The sequence below is a fragment of the Nuphar pumila genome, chromosome 13, assembly GCF_984573655.1.
Source record: "Nuphar pumila chromosome 13, dmNupPumi1.hap1.1, whole genome shotgun sequence".
In the NCBI taxonomy this organism is placed as follows: domain Eukaryota; kingdom Viridiplantae; phylum Streptophyta; class Magnoliopsida; order Nymphaeales; family Nymphaeaceae; genus Nuphar; species Nuphar pumila.
In genome coordinates, this window is record NC_143261.1 from 83701764 (window position 1) to 83716189 (window position 14426).

General features: G+C 36.6%; 1 long non-coding RNA gene across 1 annotated transcript; it reads right to left on the reverse strand.

The window, feature by feature from the left end:
* Nucleotides 1-5092: 5092 nt before the first annotated feature.
* LOC149818922 (uncharacterized) lies at nt 5093-7601 on the reverse strand. The gene is made up of 2 exons (XR_016427126.1): nt 7388-7601; nt 5093-6471 (listed from the first exon to the last, which is right to left on the reverse strand). It is a non-coding gene; the product is annotated as an uncharacterized LOC149818922 (long non-coding RNA).
* Between the last annotated feature and the right edge of the window lie 6825 nt (nt 7602-14426).

The following is a 14426-nucleotide window of genomic DNA, read 5'->3' on the forward strand; positions in this document are numbered from 1 at the left end:
TTAACAAGCTGACAGATACCATCCCAAGAATTAGTCAGGTCAATCGAACGCTTGGAGTTGATGATGGCGGGAGAACTCTGAGAGCCGTGACTGGAGGAGGCAACGACTGGTGTGGTGTTCATATTATTCCAAAACCCGAATACACGACCCTTTTTGGGTTCACCGATTGCAGTCACCCATGTTGCAGGATCAAAAGGCAGATGCTGAGTGGAGTCATCACCATATCGCTCTACCATCTGTTGTTCGTATGACTCCTACAAAGTAATAATTACAGTATGAATTAATAATTAAGAATTACAATGTTCATGATAACTTGTATATTATAATGTTTATTAATACAATAAATGCATACCGTTGTCATTCTCGCCTTCTCTGATAAGAACTCTCTCGTGCCCTTACGTTTATATGTTTCAACAAACACATCTTTGTAAGGCACAATGCATATTTTTCTGCTTCTTGCGAGGTTGAACAATAAAAAAATTATTTAAAAAGTATGCAACAATTCTTATAAATTTGACAATATATATTGATGAGTTACCATTTTCTTCATACGTCTCTCAAAAGTCCTAGATTTACCTGTGTGTAGATGGACATTGGGCATCTTCGCTCAGTTTTGTGCAGCCTTTGCTGGGCAGTTTTGAAATTCATGTCTCGCCCACTTGTCGCACATTGCATCCCAAAAATCTGACCTGATAGTAGGAGGGTCATGACCCTTCCACTATAGTGAATCATCTATCTCACCAGATACTTTTATTGTTGTAGTCTTCATATTGTGCAATATGTCTGCAAATCGACTGGCAACCACCTTCTGCTATACTCGCCTCGCATCTTGCTCCTCCATCGCAGTCGTGAAGCAATTTGAAACCTATAAATAATTTCATAAAGTTAGTAGACATGACTATAACAAAAAATTAAATATAAAACACATTAGCTATGAGAAACCATTATATACCATGAATGATGACCACAATCTATTCAATACCTCCTTCAGGTACTTTTTTCATTGAACGATCGGGATCGGTTCTAGAAGATGATGAACTAGTGACTGTCTAATTTTTTGTATTAGTTCATGTGGCTCGAACATCGCGCTGCACATGAATTTGTACACATTAACTATCGATATATAATATTTATAAGATAAGTATTGGATAAGTGAAAATAAAATACTTACGATTGATTATCGATATACACTATTTGAATGAGTCATCGTGTGTTAGACTGAGAAGACCCTGCATCCAGCGTTGTCTCGTGACGTGTATGAATAGCTAGTGTAGATGGGTCATGTGCAAGCAAAACATCATCTATAGAAAAATGAGTTAGAAATTCACACAATGCGCATTTAAACTAATCAAGTATACAATTAGTTAAATGATATACCTATCGAAGCAGCCCGTGAAGATGAAGGCTGAGACTGGCTGCCACTGAGTGCTTGACCATTGTGACCTCCACAAACCATATTCTAACAAATAAAATTTTTATTTAGATCAGTTACACAACTTTATATCTTCATGGATACATAATCAAATCGAAAATAACTCCATGCAATACATTCAAACATTGTAATACATTCAAATCATTGCAATACATTCAAATCATTTGATTCATTCAAATCATTCACATCAAACATTGCAATACATTCAAACATAAGATATGACATCACTTGCTAATTATAGACAACTTATCCTTAACTTGCAATACAATTGGATCAGGTACACAACTTTATATCTTCATGGATACATTGCAATACATTCAAACATAAGGTCTGTATTACAAGATGTATTTCACTACCTCGAGTATGCTTCCTCATCACTTGTTTGACTTTCATATTCTTGTTCTTCCTCCTCCTCCATTAGGGTTTTACGAAAAATTTAGCAATGGATTAGCGAAGAAAAAATTCTGTCATAAATTTGTGATGGAGTAGCAACAAAAAAATGGTGTCGCTTATCTGTCTCGAAGTAGCGACGAAGTGAGACAAATTTTTTTCGTCGCAAATTTGTGATGGCACGTGCGATAGAATTTATCCGTCGCTAAATCCGCAACTAATTCCAATTTTAGGAACGGATAGTTTTCTCTCGCTAATCCATCGTAACTTTGCAATGGATTATTTTCATGGAAAATTTTTGTCGCTAAATAATGTTTTTCTTGTAGTGAGAGAAATACTAACTATTATTTATACTTTTACAAACATATTTTATATATACTATTTTTATGAGCTTTATCAAGTTTAGTCACTTGCTCAAGCTTGGCTTGTTTATGTAGATCGAGCCTGGACTTGTGTACAAACTCGACTCATTTACTTTCACGAACGAGCTTGAGCCTATCTTAAATGGGTCAAGCCCAAACTAACTCGGTTTGTTGTACATCCCTAGTGTCAGGTGCAGCGGCACATTAGTATCATGCAAGATTGTGTCCGATCTTCCAACTGTTCCACGTAGGGCTGGTAAACCATTTGAGAGAGATGAACGAAGTGTTTGATCTTGGCTTATTCTCATGGTAAGCCAAGCTGAATTTGAGCTCATAATGATTAGTTCAATCATATGTTTTACATATATATATTTGTGATGTAAAATATATCTGAAATATTTTTTTTACTACTAAACAAGCTCGCATGAGTAAAGTGAGAGCCTAGTACCTATTGTTCATGTTTAGCTTGCCAAGCCTATTTACAAGTTTGAACGAACCAAACAAGAACCAAGCCGAGCAGCTTAATTAGCTTTATTTCCAGCCCTAATTCTACACGTAGTTGTAGCACAAAAAAAAGAAGAGCTTTTTTTCTGAAAAGATATACTCATGGTTTTAATTTTCCTTTTGCAAATTGATACTTACAATGTTCTTCTTTGTTGATCACAAGATCTATTTTTTATGATGAGGAACCCTCGTCGAAGGAAGAAAAACCCAGGTGAAACCCCATGACCACCCTACCTTATGTGGCCTACCTCCGAAAGCTAAGAACACACCTGTGCGCCAGCAGGGTTTGGCTTGTCACCTTCATATCAGCGCCCTTACAACCACCCCACTGGCCACGTGAGTAACCCCCTTACAATGTTCTCAATACTAAACAAAGCGGAATTCTTTATAACCATTTTAAACTAAATGGTTTATTGCGATGATGCCAAATAGCACTTTTAAACAGATCATAGAGTAATCCTGTGAATGGCAAGGAAAGAGGAAAAGAAAGACGGATCTATAATAGACGATTACATTTTGTCATTTAATTACAACCTTTTTTTTTTCCTTTTTTGATCTCCTCCTCTTAGTCAGATCATCATTATCATCAAGCCTCAATTCTAAACCAATGATCCTCTGTCACCTTACAATCTCTCAAATGTTCTCTTACATCATCCCTTCAAGTTGTCAATGGTTTTCCTTTTTTTCTAATTTTTGGTTCTTCCTTCATGTTAACCATTCTTGCATATTCCTTACCAATGAAATAGATATACGGCCTATCACTAGCACTTAACCCATCCTTCACAAAGTTTTTTTATTTAAAGAAAGATCAACAACCCAAGAGATTCTTTTCATAAGTAGTTCATTGTCTTGCTCTTCGATCGCATACTATTTTTTGTTGGTCATCTCTTGGCCATGAACCATATACGAGGTTATCTTGGATTCTATGCAGGAAAGTATGAACCCCATGGAAAGCGTGAATAAGCAATTAATGATATTTCTGAGGAGAAGAGATTAAGTTCCCATTTTCTGATAAAAGGTTACCATCTCACATCATTCTACTCTCATCTCCTACGTGAGTTCAATCATGTCACTATTCTTGATCGCAGAGCATTTCTAGGCACTTGTGAAAGTCAAACTCAAATAGTGTCATCCATATCCAAATGCACCATGTACTCCCCCAACAACTATCTCTTCCTTTCAAAGCAAAGTCTCTTTCCCAAGAATATTTATGACTTTATTTGTCACCATGCACCTCCATTTCTACCCAATATAAATACAGAGATACCTCTTACATTTCCCACCCACTCACCATTGAAGTTGGAGAGAGAGAGAGAGAGAGAGAGAGAGAGAGAGATGGAAAAAAACAAAGTGAAGATCCCCCCATCTCTTGCACCCCAGAATCCCTGCTTCCCCTCAGTTGAACATGAGATCCAAAAGAAACCAGAATTCCTGCCTCCCCAAAACCCTTTCCTGCCCTCAAGCACCTGGGAAGCAAATTCAAACCCTTTTCTGACCGACGACGATACTCCACAAGTCTCTCTCGAAATCACACATGAAAATCACGACCTGTTGGTGCTACCGATTGCCTACGAGCCCCCACAGCTGCAGCCTCCGCAAGAGGAAGAGGAAACTGAAGAGCGTGGACCTTTCTTGAATCTAAATGATAAAAAAGAGGAGAAGACAGAGGCTTTAGGCCCCAGAGAGCCAAAGAAATGGATCAGGATCCCTAAGTTGGACCCTCGCCATCGCTGGCCTCAAGGTTGGTGCTAGCTGCTTTTTACAGTCAATAATCACCTCCCTTCATGCATCTGTTGCCCCGGTGTTAGTCCTATTACGTATGGAACAAAATAAAGCAGTCTCTTCCTGTGTGCACTTGAAAGGACTCGTAGTGACTTCCTGACTTTTGGATGTAATATCAAAAGTGACGAGAATAGGTAATGTTTTTAGCTTGTATTCATGAACAGGTAAGCTTCCTGTAGTTTAACTTCTGTGTATGTGTTTGAAGGGAAGCATATTGGTGATTTTCTACTGTTTAGAATGTAATTGCCAGGATGGGTGTAACCTTTAATTTCATAAATAAACATGCAAGGTACCTTCCTTATAATAACCTCTTGCCGTCCAGTTTTTTAGCTATTTGAGGTGATGGTTTTGCAGATGATTGAATGGTTATGATCAACCACAGCTGTTTTGTTGATCAAATGCCTGGTGAGTTACTTTTCTCCCATGGGTTGGCAACATTCAAAGTCATGATATTGATCAGTTATACGACCAGATGATGCCGGAGCTTCATATGGTTTCCAAATTCATTATTGTCCCAAACTCCTCCCCCTTTCAGATAGCATTGCATACTTCTGGGCCTCGTTTGGATGATAGGTAGCAAAATCATGGTTTTGCTATTTGGATGACAGCTGTTATCCTGGTTATCTGAAAATTACTATTTTTTTTTTATTAGCAAGCTAAGGTTAGGCAGACCCCTACCAGTTACATCTAAAATATCATTACATAGCATAGCATCGATGGAAGGAAACCAGTCTGGAGGTTTGTCCTTCCATCAGAATCTCCATCGATCCAAACCAAGTTACAAGCAACATAATTAGACTGTTTATCGACCAGTACACCATTGGTATGCTGAAAAGAGAGCAAACACTTGGCTAAGTCTGATCTCATCATACTCGGAACAGCTCTTCCTTCCAAGACTATTTGTAGCGGCACTAAGTCTCTTCTTGATGATTCAATGACAATTCTGCTGGATGAAGGGATAAGACTCAGAATAAAAGGCCACACCACCCATTCTCTTGCTTTGACGTTTTCACTGTCCTGAGGCCAGGCCAAAGCAGTATTACTGATTCATTCCTATCCACCACCTGGACGATTAAACACTGATCTGTAGCGTCAAAAACGTCAAATGAAATCTGAGATGTGTTCCAAAGAAATAGAACTCGACAAGTTCGGCTGTAAGCAAAATTGCCAAGAAAGATGAATCTTTTGAAATCAGCCATGACTTCCAACATAGCATCTTCTGAAGATTTTTTTTTCCAACAGAAAAATTACATCGGCCTTCACCTTATTACAGATTGCTGAAAAATCTCCTTTCTCGCCTATGACCTTCCTAACCCTCTAATATTGCACGCCACCAGTATCATATCGACACATTAGTGGGGTTCAAGTTCAAGCTCTGCGATTGCAAAGCTCCATGAATAATAATAGCATTTGGGCTTGAGCCCACCTGAGCTTCTTGTAAAACATAAGACATTTGTGGCTCCTTGGCTGGACGATCCTCCACTTGATTTGGGGGACGTGAACTATGACACTCGAATACCTCTGCTTCACTCATCTCCTGCTGCTCTTGGATTTTACCTTCAATTTCCATCACCATATGATTTAACTTTGAGATAGGCAATCATCTTTTCCGGGCTTGGGCTCGACTTGATATCGGATCATAGGATTTATTATTGCTTTATCACCGCAATACTGATCTCACTCTCTCTCTAACTTATGAACCACCAAGTAGTGGGGTCTATGAGGCACATTTGAATGTGTTTCATTTAGATAGACATGATGTGAGGCAGTTAAATCGGTAGACCTCCTTTTGCTGGGTAACAGGGGTATGAGAGATACCAACAACTTTACTTTATTAAAGGAGAGGTACTCAACAAAAGTAATTCAAAATCAGAAGTGAGATATCCCCCTGAAGAAGGCCTGTTACGAGATGCTCCTCAAGTCTTCATCTGCGTACAACAGATTCCCTTCAGTCGTATCAAAGCCCAAGTTCCTCCTGTGCGCAGTTTCGCCCTCACCTCGCTGTTAGGAGTCATCGATCATTGATCAACATTGTATATTGCCGCTCGGAGCCATAAAACAATGATCACGGTTAGTACTTTTTTCTTTTTTTGTAGGGGTTGTCGAAATCGGAGGGGCCAAGCCACGTTCGAACCGCTGACCCCTTATCCCCTGTCACCCGATTTCCATCCACACTCGGTGTAAATCCGCCAACCAGGGAATAGATATAAAAAAAAAAGAATAAGGATGTCATATTTTTTTTATTCAGGGGCCATTTTTTTAATAAGGCAGTAACGGTTAGGTTGCCAGATTCTGACGACCTCTGTCTTTCAAACTAAACAAAAAAAAACACAATAATAATAAAAAAATGAAAAGAAAAGAGGCAAAACTGAGATATCCCCCATTTAAGAAGGAAAAAGAAGACCTTGTCTCTTCGGTTTTTTGATTTGGGGAAAGCCCCTCTTTCAATTTGGGGTTCCATATTTTTATAAATAATAAAAAAAAATAGACCTTGAATCGGGGCCTGCGTCTAGCTACAAAGCGGTCGTCGGTTTTCGGTGAACTCTAAACTTTTAAAAAAAATTTAAAAAACATTTGCTTTGCTATTGTAGGGAGGAACAGACAAAAAAAAACCTTCACCATATTTTTTTAAGAGGTAGACCCAGATTGGCGTCTGCATCTACCTTCTAGAAGCCGCCGTCACTGGATTCCGGTGACTTGATCATCGGGATCAGAGACTCGGTTCTTAAAAAAAAACCTCACCCGACGCTGGCCTGAGCCACCGGTGGAGAACTCCCGGCTTCAACAAAAAATAATGGACTTTTTTTTTCTTTTTAGAGAGGTAATACAAAAAAAAAAAACAAGGGGAAACACAATGAGTCACCGGTTTCCAATGACCCTTATTCTCTAAAAAAAGAACAAGGGGGAAGAAGGGTACCTTTTTTTTTCTTCCTTCGTCGGTGGCGCAACTCCCCTTTTCTCTAGCGGAAATCACCATACCCATGCCGATGCAACGGTGAACATCCTCCGCCTTATCGATGGTGCTAAGAGATTCCAACGATCGATGTTTTGATTGTGGAAGAACAACGGCCGCAGACTGGATCAAACAAAAAAAAATTTGCAGAAGTGGAACGAACCGAAAAAGAAAATTTCAAGAATAAATGTTTCTTGAAACATCGATCCCTTTTATACTCTTAAAGAGGAAAATATACTATTTTGCCCCTAGTCTTTTCTCACAATATCAGTCAAGTCCTTTTCAGTTCATTTACTAATTTGCCTCTATTCTTTCCTTCTAATTTTGCTTATATCCTGCTCCAATAAATTTACTTCTCTACCCTTGTTAATTTAAAAAATTGGTGCCTGTATCCTCTGCTTTATAAAATAGGGCCCTAGTTTTCTGGTAAATTCTAGAAAAAGACCTGTACTCTAGAAAATATCTGAGACAAGCACTTGTCTTTCTGAGAATTTTCAGAAAACCTCCTTTTTTTTAATTTTGAAAGTTCTATTTTTGGGGTTCTTATTTTCGTTTTAGACCTCTGACTTTTTCAAAAATTATAGAAAAATGCTTAGAGTTTGCAGTTTACCTCATAAAGCTTTGTTTTAATTGAAATAAGTTGGAAATTGAATGTCTACAACATTTTACTTTTATTTGCATGAAAAATATGTTTGATATCATGAATCTACAAATTGTGAACATGATATTTTATGAGTTAATGGCTAATATTCTGATATTTATCTTCTTGTCGAATGTTGGACATATTTTTATCATATTTTGTTAACATAAAATATTTAAAACCAGAAAAATGTCTAGTAGGTTTGTGCTAATGAGTTAGCAAAAACTGATAAATTGAATGAAATCAATTTTCATATTTAGAAGAGGAGGATTTCTCTTGTTTTGACCTTAGAGGGTATCAAGAATACCCTTACTACTGAAATGAGAGACCCTGGTGACAAAGGTTCTGAAGCAGATAAAAATGCTTATCTTAAATATAAAAAGGATAACATGTTAGCCAGAACCATCATGCTCACCTACATGGATGACAATCTCATTAGGGTGTTCGAAGATTATCCTATAGCAAAGTCAATGTTTGATGTTATTTCAAAAAAAATATGTTACTACCTCAAAAACCCACATTCAATTTCTCTTGGAGCAATATAATTCATGTAGGATACAAGAAAATAATAATGTAGTTGACCACATGAAGAAAATATTAGTAAAGGCAAAGGACTTGGCAATTGTTGAGAATGTGATTCATGATCATATGCAGATATCCACTATTCTACATAGACTTCCATCTTCATGAATGATTGTTCAAACTTTTCTAAGATTGAACTTTAAAAACATGACACTAGAAGAGTTGGCTACTCAACTTAAAATTGAGCAGCAACATATGCAGCAAGACAAGAAGAGGAAATTACATTTCGCTAAAGATACTTCAAATAATAACCATAGTCCTTCTAGGCGCCCACATTTTAAAAGAAAGTTTTTTAAAGGTAATGGCAAATTTCATAAGAAAAAAGGTCCAACATTCTGCAAGCCACAAGCAACCGCCTCCCAAGTGAAGTATTTCAAGTGTGAAAAACCTGGACATTTCAAGAAAAATTGCTAGAGTCAGACGAACAACAACAATAGCAGAAACAACAAAAATGGCAAGCAAAAGGAGAGGCGTGATATTGAAATGCTCATATTCGAACTAGACACTTTCTGAATGGTGGGTGGGCTCTGAGGTGACACGACATATAGCCTTGAGCAAAAAAGGAATGGTAGATATGATCGAGTATAAACCCGGGGAACATCAGGTATACATGGGAAACAACACCTACTTTGATGTTATAGGTGTTGGGACTTATCATATTGAAACTTCAAGGAACAATGTTCTATTATCAAATATTTTGTTTGTACCATCCATCAGACGAAACCTAGTGTCTGTTCTAGCATTGGTTTCTACTATCCAGATAAAGGTTTAATCAAAAGTAGAGATATTATATTCTCAGAAGATCAAAACATAGAACAAATTATTTCTGAAATAAATTGTGATGATCCTCTTGATTTATATTATGACTCTGATGACTCTCAAGAACATTTAAGTAATGATAAATCATTTGCTAGTTCTTCACATCGGGCTCTAGTTGGTCACAAGAGGTCTAGAGCTCCTCCATCATACTTGGATGACTATTATGTTTACTTGTTGGAAGAACTGTGTTATGCCTTAGACCTTGATGACATAGAAGATAATATGTCATACAATAAGACAATAAAATCACATGAGTCAAGAGACTGGGTAAAAGTCATAGACGAGAAAATTGAGTCCATTGAGAAAAACTACGTCTGAAAATTGACTGATTTACTTGAGAAAAAAAAAGCCATTGAATTTAATAGATTTTAAAGAAAAAAAATCAAATTCGATGGTATTATTGATAAATTTAAAGCTAGGTTGGTGACTAAAGGTTTTCCTCGTAAAGAAGGGTTAGACTATTTTGATACATATTCACCTATTGCAAAATTTGCCTCAATAAGGATAATTCTCGCTATTGTAGCTCATTACGAGTTTAAGGAAATTATTTTCATAGAACAACTTGAAGGCTATATTATTAAAGGCCAAGAGGATAAAGTATATAGGTTGAAAAAATCCCTATATGGACTCAAGCAATCACCATGTCAATGGTACTTAAAGTTTCATAAGGCAATTACTTCATTAGGATTTATGGCAAATAAATTTGACCACTGTGTTTATGTTTGAAAAAGTGGGAGCAAATTTGCTATCCTCTCACTATATATAGATGACATTCTTTTGACGAAAAACGACAATGATATGATTGTCAAAACTAAGTCATGATTAAATTCTCAATTTGAGATGAAAGACATGGGAGAGGCATCCTATATTCTTGGAATTAAAATCACTCAAGATAGAAATTCTAAATTTTTAAGCTTGAGTTAAGAAAGATATATAGACTATATACTTGAGAAATTTAGAATGAGTGATTGCAAGTCTGTTAGAACGTATGTGGTAAAAGGTGTCAAATTGAACAAGAATCATAGTCTTGGTGATGGACAAGAAAGACTAAATGTCCCTTATGCACAAGTTGTTGGAAGTTTAATGTATGTTGTGCTTTGCATAAGACTTGATATCAGTTTTGTTGTTGACCTCGTTAGTCGCTGCCAAAGTAATCCTGGTTGGCCTCACTGGAAAGCTGTGAAAAAAATATTTTGATATTTAAAAGGGACTATAAACTTGAAATTGTGTTTTCAAGATGATACTTTAGAATTGACTAGATATTCTGATGTCGACTTTACAGGCAGCAAAAATATTGTGAATATATTTTTTTTCTTTGAGGAGGAGCAGTTTTCTGGTCATGTAAGAAACAAGGTTGTGTAGCTCAGCATACTCAGGAAGCATAATATATTGCATGCATTGTTGTTGCCACATTTGTCGTTTGGATAATCTGTTTCATTAATGATTTGAAGCAGGATATAACCAATGGACCAGTTCAAATTTATTGTAACAACCAAGTTGTCATCTCTCTTATAAAGAGTGGACCAGACAATTCTAAAACTAAACATATAATAGTAAAATATCATTATATTCATGACATGATTAAAAAGAATGAAATCAAAATTAGTTACTTACCTACATCTGATATAATTATTGATCCCTTAACTAAGGGTATATCAGAGGAAATATTTTTGAAACATGTATCATGTATGGGATTAAGATATGTCTGATAAGACATGTGGCTGAATGAATAACAAATATATATATATATATATATATATATATATATATATATATATATAACTCATTCCAAGAAGATTGATGCAAGTGAAATACTCTAATAGTGGGAGGCAATATCTTGCATCGTGATTATATTCACATGCCCAAGTAGGAGATGTTGGTCATATATGATCGAGAATAGTCATGTTCACACATGGATTCATGCGTTGAGGAGGGAGGTGGGCTCACTCTCTCTCCAACGCATGAATTGCCCAATAGTGGGGTCTATCCAAATAAGACACATTTAAATATGCTTCATTTGGATAGACATGATATGAGGCGGTTGCCGAATTTCTCTTTAAAGAGAAAATCAATAGATCTCTTTTTGCTAAGTAATGGCTACCCAAGGGTGCGAGAGATACTCACAACTTTACTTTATTAAAGGAGAGGTACTCACTCAACAAAAGTAATCTAAAAACATAAGTGAGATATCCCCCCTAAAGAAGGCTTGTTACGAGATATGTCTATCTGCTCCTCAAGTCTTTATCTGCACATAACAGGTTCGGTTATTCCCTTCAAACTTCAATCACTTGAGATGACTCACATTTCTGAATTGTATTTGTCCCATCATGGGGATCATCATTTACACCTATTTCAACTTCCATATCATCTTCAATTAAGACTTCAAATTGATTTCCTTTGGTAGGGCTGGAAATTGGATTATCCTTCTTCCTCCACATCTTATTCTTTATTTCCTGCCACTCATTGGTATTTCTATGATCCTTATGCACTGGATGATCATCTTTTTTTAGGCAAGCACCACTCTTGTGATACATAGATCTACAAAGAATCACAAAAGCTAATAGAATTCTCATACTCAACCTATTTAAAAAATATTTTATGATCTTCCACTTCTCCCTCTATTTCTTTCTTCTGATTTAAAGGTAATGACAATTCAACACATATTCACGCAAACAAAACTCTGCATTTTCTTAGTATATTGATAGATATCCAGAAGTTTCCCACCCAAATACTTTGCAACCCCCATGAAAGATATCTGGAGTCCAAAACTCTATTGGTAGTTCTGGTAAATGAATCCAAATAGGAGTCAAACTTAATACCTCCAGCTTCCATGGCAAATCAGGATTTCACTTATTGACCACCAATGTCCTTCCTGATGTTAAGGTAAATAGTAACTCTTAGTAGTTACTCAGTCCTCAGAATCTGTCAGCCACAAATACAGAGTGAACTCTATCCACTCAATAGTTCTCCACCCTCTAAAATCGGCAAATACAACTCAGTTTAACTTAATGTAATCATGTAACAACCTTCCTAAAATCATGTACACGTCTGGTGTAAATCCTAGCCAAATATTTTCAGTAACAAATGTGATAAGTCTTTAATATATCTCCTTAGAACTTATGGAAAACATGTGAGTGTGTAGGATCTTAATTTCATATGTTATTTTTCATGGTATTAGGGCTTCCCACTCTAACGAGTAAATCAATCACATCTAACACATCCAACTCGTCATCCTCAATGGTACCCACAACATCAACAACTTAGTGGAATGAGGTGGCAAATCTAGTCTTGATTAAATTGAATCGAGAAAACTATCTTCTCTAGTGAGGGAGGTAGGTAGTCAATCATGACTATCACATTTGGCGCAAGTCCGATCAGTTGGCTTTGAACTGGATCAAAGCAACAATTTATGAAACAATCCTTAGAAAAATCATAAGAACTAAGATTGCTTGTGATGCTTGGACAACAATGGATAAAGCCTACGGTTCACAGTCACTATTGTGAATCATGATGTTAAAGAAAGAACTAACATTTATCAAGAAAGAACCAATAAACATGTTGACATATCTCAACAAAATCATATTTCTATCTGATTTGTTGGCTGCCTCACGTCATTCTATCGATGCCACAAACCTTATTCAGATAATTGTCAATGGGTTGTCCATCAAGTATGAAAGCATTGTAACATCTGTTATAACTACTCATAAATCAAGAAAAGTGAGTGCTCTTGTTGAACTCAAAACCATCAGAAACTCAAGAATCCACCCATACCACATTCATTGTCTCTCATGGTAGGGGCCGAGGGCATGGCTCCTACAGAGGTCGCCGGAATCAAGGAAGGGGACAAGGGCACAATTCCCCCTCCAACAACAACTTCAATCAAGGTAACTCAAGTCAATGAGTACCTGTGACTTATCAATATTGCGACAAGCACAGTCACATAGCAAAAGATTATTGAGATGTGCCAAAGGCATTCTCGGCTATGTCCATGCAACAGAGTGAGGACAACTATTAGTACCCTAACACGGGTGCTACCAATCATCTGAGAATGAATGAGCAACATTTTGCCAATAAGTCTCCATATCAAGGGAGTGATTCCATCATGATAGAAAATGATAAAATTCTACCTATTTCTCATACAGAAAACATGATTTTTCATCTAGAGGCTCTCAGTTTCACTAAAGAATGTTCTTCATGTTCCCGCCATTATAAATAACTTATTATCTGTTGATCAATTTACTAAGGATAATGACTGTATTTTTTAATTTACCCCATCTCACTTTATTGTCAAGGATCGTCAGATAAACAAGATTTGGCTTTGGGGACCAAAAACCAGTGTGGGCCTATATTCAATTAAAGCAAGTAGTGACTATTCATTGATGACAACATATGTGAAAAAATGAAGATCTTTTGACATATGGCACCACTGGCTTGGACATGGAAACAAGAAAGTTTTGTCATTTCTTAGGTCTAGCAATGTTATTTCACTTGATAAAAGTAGGCAAATAAGAACCTGCGTTAATTACTTAATTGAAAAGGCTCATAAATAGCCTTTTGGTCACTCTCAATCCAGCAATTCACGACATCTAGAATTCTTGCATGCAAATGTCTGGAGCCCAGTGCCTGTGGATTCTCGGGAAGGCTTTAGATATTAGTTCCTATTAGTTGATGATTACTCAAGGTTTTGCTGGTTATTTCTCATGAAAAATAAATCTCAAGTGTTTGATTTTTTCAAAATTTTCAAGACTATTGTTGAAAATCAAGTTGGTTTTGCTATTAAATCATTTCAGTCTGACAATGGTGGAAAATTTACAAGTCTTGAGTTTAAAAGTCATCTTCAAAATCATGGCATATTTCATCACTTCTTTTATCCATATATGCCCAAACAAAATGGCCTTGTCGAATGCAAGCACATGCATATTGCTGAAACCGGTCCTATCATGCTCAATGGTACAAGTTTAC